General features: G+C 37.3%; 2 long non-coding RNA genes across 2 annotated transcripts in view; both read left to right on the forward strand.

Moving 5' to 3' along the window:
* The window catches only part of LOC150012226 (uncharacterized), a 138,471-nt gene that overhangs the window by 46,141 nt on the left and 84,444 nt on the right, over positions 1-7,886 (forward strand). The window lies entirely within an intron of this gene.
* LOC150012228 (uncharacterized) lies at positions 50-1,688 on the forward strand. The gene is made up of 3 exons (XR_016510511.1): positions 50-118; positions 214-367; positions 1,538-1,688. It is a non-coding gene; the product is annotated as an uncharacterized LOC150012228 (long non-coding RNA).

Consider the following 7,886-nt stretch of genomic DNA (forward strand, 5'->3'; position numbering starts at 1 on the left):
CAGAATTTTTGAGACCCATTAAAACAAAGTTTAATGAGAAAAAAAAAAAAAAACAAACAAAACTCTTTCTTCTTTACTCTGGATTTTGCCAGCAGTGAACAATTTCTGTACCTGCTAGGTAATATTACTGTTCAGCCTTTCAAAGAAGCATTACTTTTCCTAAAGCTCTGGCTTCCCCCAACCACTGAAGTTGTGCTTGTTCCCATTTTTTAGGATCTGCAAATGCACGGAGGCTGAGGCAGAGATAATTCTGCAGCCGAAGGGTGAGCTCAGAGAAAAGGAATGAAAATTAACGGATATCCGGCTGGAGGCCCTCAGCTCAGCTCATCACCTGAATCAGACCAGGGGAGCCATGAACCGCATGCAGGTCAGGGCTCACGCACCCTCTAGGAGCACCTGGAGAGATTAAAACACTGCTCATTTTATTCATTTAGTTATTACAAAAAATAAATCTCACTGTCAGCCTTTTTTGGAAATGTACTCTCTTTATTCTGTCTTTGCAACTTGTTTCTTAACACCAGACAGAGAAATCTCAGGTGTTGGAAGTCGGAGTGCAAGCTGGCCAATTGCACACAGACCGTTCAAGACACTTGTACTTGCAATTGGATTCCTCTGACAGCTGTTCTTAGCGAGGCCACTACGATCCTTGCTTCTTCACTTTTCCATGATTTACCTTTATGTTGGTTGTTGTTGTTGTTGTTTTGAAATCTGACTTTCAAATACCTTTACCTATTTTCTACTGAAAAGCCAAAGTAATGAGAAAGCTATGGAAATATAACTCAAGCCCTCCTAAATGAAAGTAAAAGTAATATAGAATGCCATATGTAAAAGTAAAGCTTTTTTTTTTTTTTGAAGCATCTGAAGGATAAATTCAGAACCAGTCTGTTCTCAGACTAAGTTTTCATTTTATTATTGTAAACCAGTGATCACTTGGTGCCGCAGATGACTGAAGTACGAAAAAGCTCATTGCTGAGCAGATTCATCTGCCATTGTATATATTCATCAAAAGGCTTTTGTTGTATTAAAGAGCCTAGTGCCCCATTTTGAAGGAACAAAAACTTTTTCAGATGTTAGCTAGGATTCTGAAGCAATTTGAAATTGCTTTATTTGCATTGTTCTGCCCTGAGTTTCAACTCTCCTTATATTTAGAGTATTAAAAATGTCATTATTTGCTGTGAGATTTTAACAATACTTTTAAAATGAGAAATGTTCTGAAGCCTTCAATTATAGTATTCTTAATTCGAATGAAACCATATCCTGGAAGACTCCTCAAATATATGATATATTCAAGAAATAATATTAAAATCCTAATGCTCAGTGTGTCTGTATTTGTGAATACATGAATATATGTATGGGAGAGAGAGATAAAATATTACTTTTCCTTCTTTGGGAGGAAATCTGTATAATTTATATTTATTTATTTAAAATATCACCATATGCTTTACTTAGTAAACAAACAAACTCTGATAAAAGAAGTGACGCAATTTTCCCTATCAAACCTGTTCAATTTTTTTCATGTTTCCTATCTTCACAAAAGAATGAAATTGAAATACTGAAGGCTGGAAATGACCGGTTGAAGGCAGAAACTGGTAACACAGGTAAGCCTGCTCGGCCACCCTCAGAGTCCTCGAGTAGCACTTCCTCCTCGTCCTCACGGCAATCACTGGGACTTTCCTGAACAATCCGAACATCACAGAGTCTGTTACCTCAGGTAACACAGCTGCCTGAATGAAAGCATGCCTATGACTTAACGGGGTGGGGGAAGGGTGTGGGTGCAGATACTGGAATTTGGAGAACATTACCCACAACTCTTCTCACTCATACCCTCTGAAAATGTAAACACTCTAATTCTCAGAAATAGTCCTGTTTCTATTTTGTAAATTTATTCTACATCATTGTAATTTTTAAAGCACATTCCTGGGGAAGAGTGAAAGACTTAGAGGTATGGTTTTTATATCACTTTTTGAGAAATATTTTCTCCATAATTACAATAGGATAAAGAAACTTGATGATCATTGGTACTCATGAATACAATACTAATAAGCCCATGCAATTTGGTGGTGTTTTAAGTGTACAGAGCCCAGTGGCAAGTGTATGAGGACTAATTCAGAAATTTGATTAGATGAAGCTGCATAATGTTGCTGAGAGAGAACATAATGATGCTAATCACTTAGTCTGAAGATTTATTAACTTTTCAACAAACAAACAAAAAAAACACACTGGATTCTGCTATTGTATCCAGTGGTACTGATGATAGCACAAGGGTGCAGGTTGATTCAATTGCATACCGAATAATATGACACGATGGTGTCGATATCTGATGAACAATTCAATTAAAAGTATAACTGCTCCTATGACTTTGAGCCATTTTATGCACATAAGATTTAGTGTAGGAGAGTTACATGTGTATCTGTGGTAATTACAAAGCACAGCCACCAGATGACGCTTGACAATCAGTAATCTGCATGTTCCTGGGTAACTTAGGATTCCATTATAGAACTGAGACACGACGGGTTGCCTTAAATTACACTAAAATATAGAAGATGGTGATGAAAATAAAGAAGAGAACCAGAGACACAGCATGCTAATAATATAGGTGACATTTTTAATCAATCACATCTCTTGCTTTTTAAAAATTCTACTATTAGATCTGCCCTTCATAATGTAAAACGAATGGTCTAAATGTATACTTGCTCTCTTCTTATAAAAGGCAATTAGAAACTCCCTGAAAAATCAGGAAAACAACATTTATAGCATTTGGTGGGGACAGGGGAGAGAAACTAATCCTGAGAATAAGCACCATGTAAAACAAATACTAGCAGCCAAGACAAACACAGAGAGAAGCCTTAGTAAATGAACTCACAAATCAGTAGGAAAATAAAACTATGGAAATATGGTAAGAACTTGAATGTATGAATTATCTCTAAGGTCCATCCACACTCTTTGAAAGGTGCTTAAAAAGAAAGAACAAAAGCTTCCAATACATAGAATAAGAGGTTCCTGAGAAATGGCCTTATGTTGACTTGGTGAGGAACCTGACAGGCAAGTGCAGTAGGATCCACACCACAGGCAGCAAGTGCCTGTCTGCGGCCTGGGCTTCCCTCCTGAGGAGCGACGACGGCTGGTGCCTTACGGGTGGTGTAATGGCAGGACTCCACTGCCCGCTTCGTGATTTTGTTTTCTCCTAGGGAAATCCAGTGAGGTTGAACAAGGCAAGGTTAGTATTGAAGGTAATTGAGAAAGAACAGCCATGTAAAAATGAAACTAAAATGCATGTCTAGGAAAGACTAGAACCCATAAAGATTAAATATAAAATTAATCAAATTCACAGTTTTTGCGTACTTTGGTATTGCCTTCGTTCTTGCTTAGTGAGTTCAAAATTGAAAATCAGAGAGGCATCCATACTAGGGAATTTTAATAGAAACACTTTCTTAGGTTCATGATTACTTTTTTTTTTTTTTTTTTTTTTAAGAAAGAGGTAGGTTGGAGAGAGGATAATTTACAAATGTCCAGTTGCTGAAACATAACTGCAGGCTCCATACATCCAGTAAAGGTATAAGTTTGAAAAGTCGGGTTTATTTTTGTCAAAATTATATTGTAACCAAAGTGAGAGGTCTCTTTGTTCTTCCCTTGAAAGTGGTAACTAATTTTTCATAACAAACCTCAGAGAACCCTTAACTCAAAATTGCTGTTTCTATTTTCCCTTGAGTTATTTCTTGGGGTGATCAGCCTGTCATATACTGCGAACAGGGGAAGACCCAGGGTGAGTCACGATGTGCACCTCCCACTGTGAATGGAAATGGAAGAAACAAGTGGAGAAAAGGAATAATAGTTAGAACAGCTATATTTCTTAAACACCAAACACCGGAAGAAAGTGCTTTCAAAGCATTATCTCTTCCAGTGGACACCAACATTTTAGGCACCAAGGACCGGTGTCGTGGAAGACAGTTTTTCCACCGACAGAGTAGGGGTTTGTGGGGAGGAGAGGAGGCAGAGCTCAGGCAGGAGGTAATGCCAGGGAAGGTCTGCTGCCACTCACCTCCTGTTGTGCAGCCCAGTTCCTAACAGGCCACAGACTGGACAGTTACTGGTCTGCAAGGGGCGGGGGCAGGGGAGACCCCTGTCAGAACCCTATTTATGCTCTCAGTAACCCTATGGAGCAGATACTACTTGAGCCCTATTGTACAGATGAGGAAATCAAGACTTAGGAAAGTGATTACAATAATTTGTTGAAGACCATGCAATTAGTAAGTGGCAGAGCTAATATCTGAACCCACGTCTGGATGGATCAAGCGCCTGAACTTTTAACTCCTATATTCATCTTGCTTTAAGTAGTCACATACGTGAGAGCCAAAGACAGTCAGTCTTTGTTGGTAAATATTTATCATATTGCTGTCAAGATGCATGTCATATTTTAAGCATAGTTTTTAAGCATAAAATGAATAACATCTTCTAAGGCAAACTTGAGAAGACAAGTGGATCGGAAATGAAGTTAAATTCCTTATTATGGACTACTAGGTCATGTATGATCTGGACCTTACTTCAACATCATTTCATACTCCCCATTCTCCCCTTAATCTCCATGCTACTGCCGTTGTAAACATCTGTCTGTTCCATGAACACACCCAGCTCTTTCATCATGACTTTTGTACTTGTTTGTGTTGACTGGACATCTTTTTGTAGGTCTTCATTTGCATAGCACTTCTGAACCTCCTTGTCTTTCAAACACCACGTCCTCCAGGCAGCCCTCCAAGATAACCTACCTGTCGAGAGCAGGCTTTCTTCACTTATTCTATTTCACTGACCCATGCCCTTTATTTCTTGCACTTAACACATTATGAAATTATCTTGTTGAGAATGTATATTACAAAAGAGTAGAAAACTCGCTTTCCTTTTCACCTTAGTATTTATTTCCAATCCCCAGAATAGTTTCAAATATGTTTTGTGTGTAATAAATACTTTTGAGTACTTATCAACATTTATGAATAATTTAGCAAAGTAGTAAAAAGTTAATTTGGTCATGAACTGTTAGAAATTTGGGTGTGAACTGCTACCAGTAATCCACTATAAACTTCTGAGAAAAGAAGAAAGAGAATTAAGATGGCACTGAAGGAAGTACTTTATTTTTTAGTTGCATAGGCTAAAAGGTGAGAGACTGTGAGGATGTTAATGTGGTAAAATAAATTCCAGTAAGGGAGATTGTCTTTGATGATTAAAAAATTTCCAGCAAAAATCTTCATATTCCTCAAATTCTAAATGTTGTTTTACTCCTTCCTTTGTGACAGTGCATATTCCTACTTATTAAGATAACAGCACAATTTCATTTTTAGAAGCCATTTGATTAAATTGTTGTTTCTTTGATGTTACAATCACAGCCCTTGTTTCTATAAAATTACAGGTAGAGCAGCTCTGTCTTCCTGTCACCAGGCACACGTGCTCTTCAGCACATAGCCCAGTTTCCTTTGTCCACAAAACTATCTTCATATTAAATATGGCTCAATAAAAATACCATTGTCAAAGGAAAACATATATTTGGGATAGTTTGCCTTAATAATTCTCCAATTTGGACAGTAGTCTCATATAATACATTTTGAAATTTATCGTTTATCACATTTAAAGACTGGTACTTTCAAGGTTAGCTAGCTTTATCATGCTTCTGTAACTCTTAGCTGATTACTAGTAATACAATTCCAGTTTTGAAACTATAAGCATAAAGAGTACAGGAGAGTGATGTCAATATATTTCTGGAAAAAAGTATTTCTATGCTACGGCTGAAATTCAATAACACTATAGTACTTATAAATATAAGGTAAGCAGTGATATACCTGGATGGATGCCAAATGCTTGAAAATAATTTCAGTTGACAGTCAATTTCGGCACCTGAGAGTTGAACGTGGATATTTTAGATAGGACTGAAAACTCAGATTGCTTTTCATCTTGTAGCCGAATATTACTCAGGTATTGCTCAGACCGGTGTGTAATAGAAAAGGGCACCCCTTACTTCTTCATCTGAAGACAGTGGCCTGGAACTTGGGGGAAGATCTTTGGAAGCGGAAATAAAATCTTGGACTGAAAACTTTAACCCAACCACAGTAATTCATCTTGAAGGCTAAGGATTTTTAACCCAATTAGGCTGGAATGGGAAGTAGAAAGGCTGAATATTTCTATTGACAGTTATAAAACTAACTCTGAGGGAGAAATCCATGACAGTGAACAAACCTGAGCTCCCGTGACTCTGCTATGTGTGTTTTTCTTTTTAAATTGGTAGCTATTTTGCTAGATGATGCTGGTGTTGCAGATGGACACAAAGATGGACGCAGTGTGAAGATTATAGTCTCCATATGCAAGGGCTACGGTCGAGCCAAGGTACTTCTTTAGCCTTAAGTTCTTTATTACTAAAGGCTGAGTATGACCATGAATCAAATGTATTTTATATTTGAATATTTGTCCTGATAAACATAGTATCAGAAGTGTGTGTCTTGGCTTTACCTTAATATATCATAGAGGCACAAAAGGGGCCAGAAAGAAATGACATCGTCAAGTAGTTAGAACTGTGTCTCGGTACATTGTGTTCATTCACTGAATACGATGTTAATTGCCAGCCACCCTAATTTCTAGAACTTAAGGAAAACACAGTGCTGTCTTTGACATAAATATCTTTTCTAAAATATTCTTTGTGTTTCACTTGTAGAATACAGGTGGTATTTATGATGTGCAGTAACATGTTTCTACAGCTGTCAATTATGTCTTCGTACAAAGAAGAGACTATAAGCTATATAAATAAATATTCTAGACACTGGAAAGACATTCTACTGAACTCATTATGATAAATTCCGTTGATGCTACTTGTATGTATCATTTTTAAGCAAGGTATGAGCTGAATAGGCAAGGATTTTGTTTTTTCTGGAATCAAATATTGCCTTCAAATTGACAATGTCATTCTGATTCTAGCTCTTTCTTAAAACTAAAAATAACATTTCAAGCTGAATCTGTAATTTAGTGGCCAGGAATACAAATTTATAAGTTTTCTTTTTTTAAAACAGAAAAAAAATGCTTCAGAATTTTAAAATAATTGAAGTACTTAAGTTTGAAAAAAAGTGAGAAGGCACTTAGGAATTTTTACACTAGCAAATATTCCAAGAATCCCCATGCCATAAACTTTCTGCTTTAGCTTCAGATCTGTACTTGAATTCCTGAAGTGGGTCTTTATGTGAAAGACATTATGGTCTCAGTGAAGCTGAAAACTGTCCCTAATTTAAAAGTAGCTGCTTGTAAAGCATTGTGTGAGTGTTCATTTTGAATTTGTTACAATAACACTGGAAAACAAGTTTTCTTTATTCTCAAAATAATTCTAAAAGAATTATTCTAAAAGGCAGTGTCTTTGAACATTGAAAGTAGTTGTCTTGGTCTTCTTGGGCTGCCATAACAAAATACCACAGACTAGGTGGCGTCAACAGCAGACATTTATTTATGTCCTCACAGTACTGCAGTCCCAAACCAAGGTGCCAGCGATCTGATTGCTGATGTGGGTGGGCTATCTCCTGGAGTTGCAGACCTCCACCTCCTCACCACGTCCTGGCAAGGCCTTTCCTCAATGTGTGTGTTAGAGGAGAGGGACCTTTCTCTGTCCCTATGTGTGAGGCCACTAATCCCATTATGAAAGGCCCACTTCAATGGCCTAGTCTAATTCTAATGAACTCCTACTGTTTCTGTTTCCAAATACCATCACATTGGGGGTTATGGCTTGAACATGATTTTTTTGTGTTGGGGAGGGGACACCCACATTTATTCTATAATAGTAGTAAAAAAAATCACAATGGTTTTGCTGTCAACTTCTCCACTTTTTATGTTAAATGTACTGGCTACTTAGCAGGCTATATCTAAGT

The sequence above is a fragment of the Furipterus horrens genome, unplaced genomic scaffold, assembly GCF_987537825.1.
Source record: "Furipterus horrens unplaced genomic scaffold, mFurHor1.1.pri manual_scaffold_4, whole genome shotgun sequence".
Lineage (NCBI taxonomy): Eukaryota > Metazoa > Chordata > Mammalia > Chiroptera > Furipteridae > Furipterus > Furipterus horrens.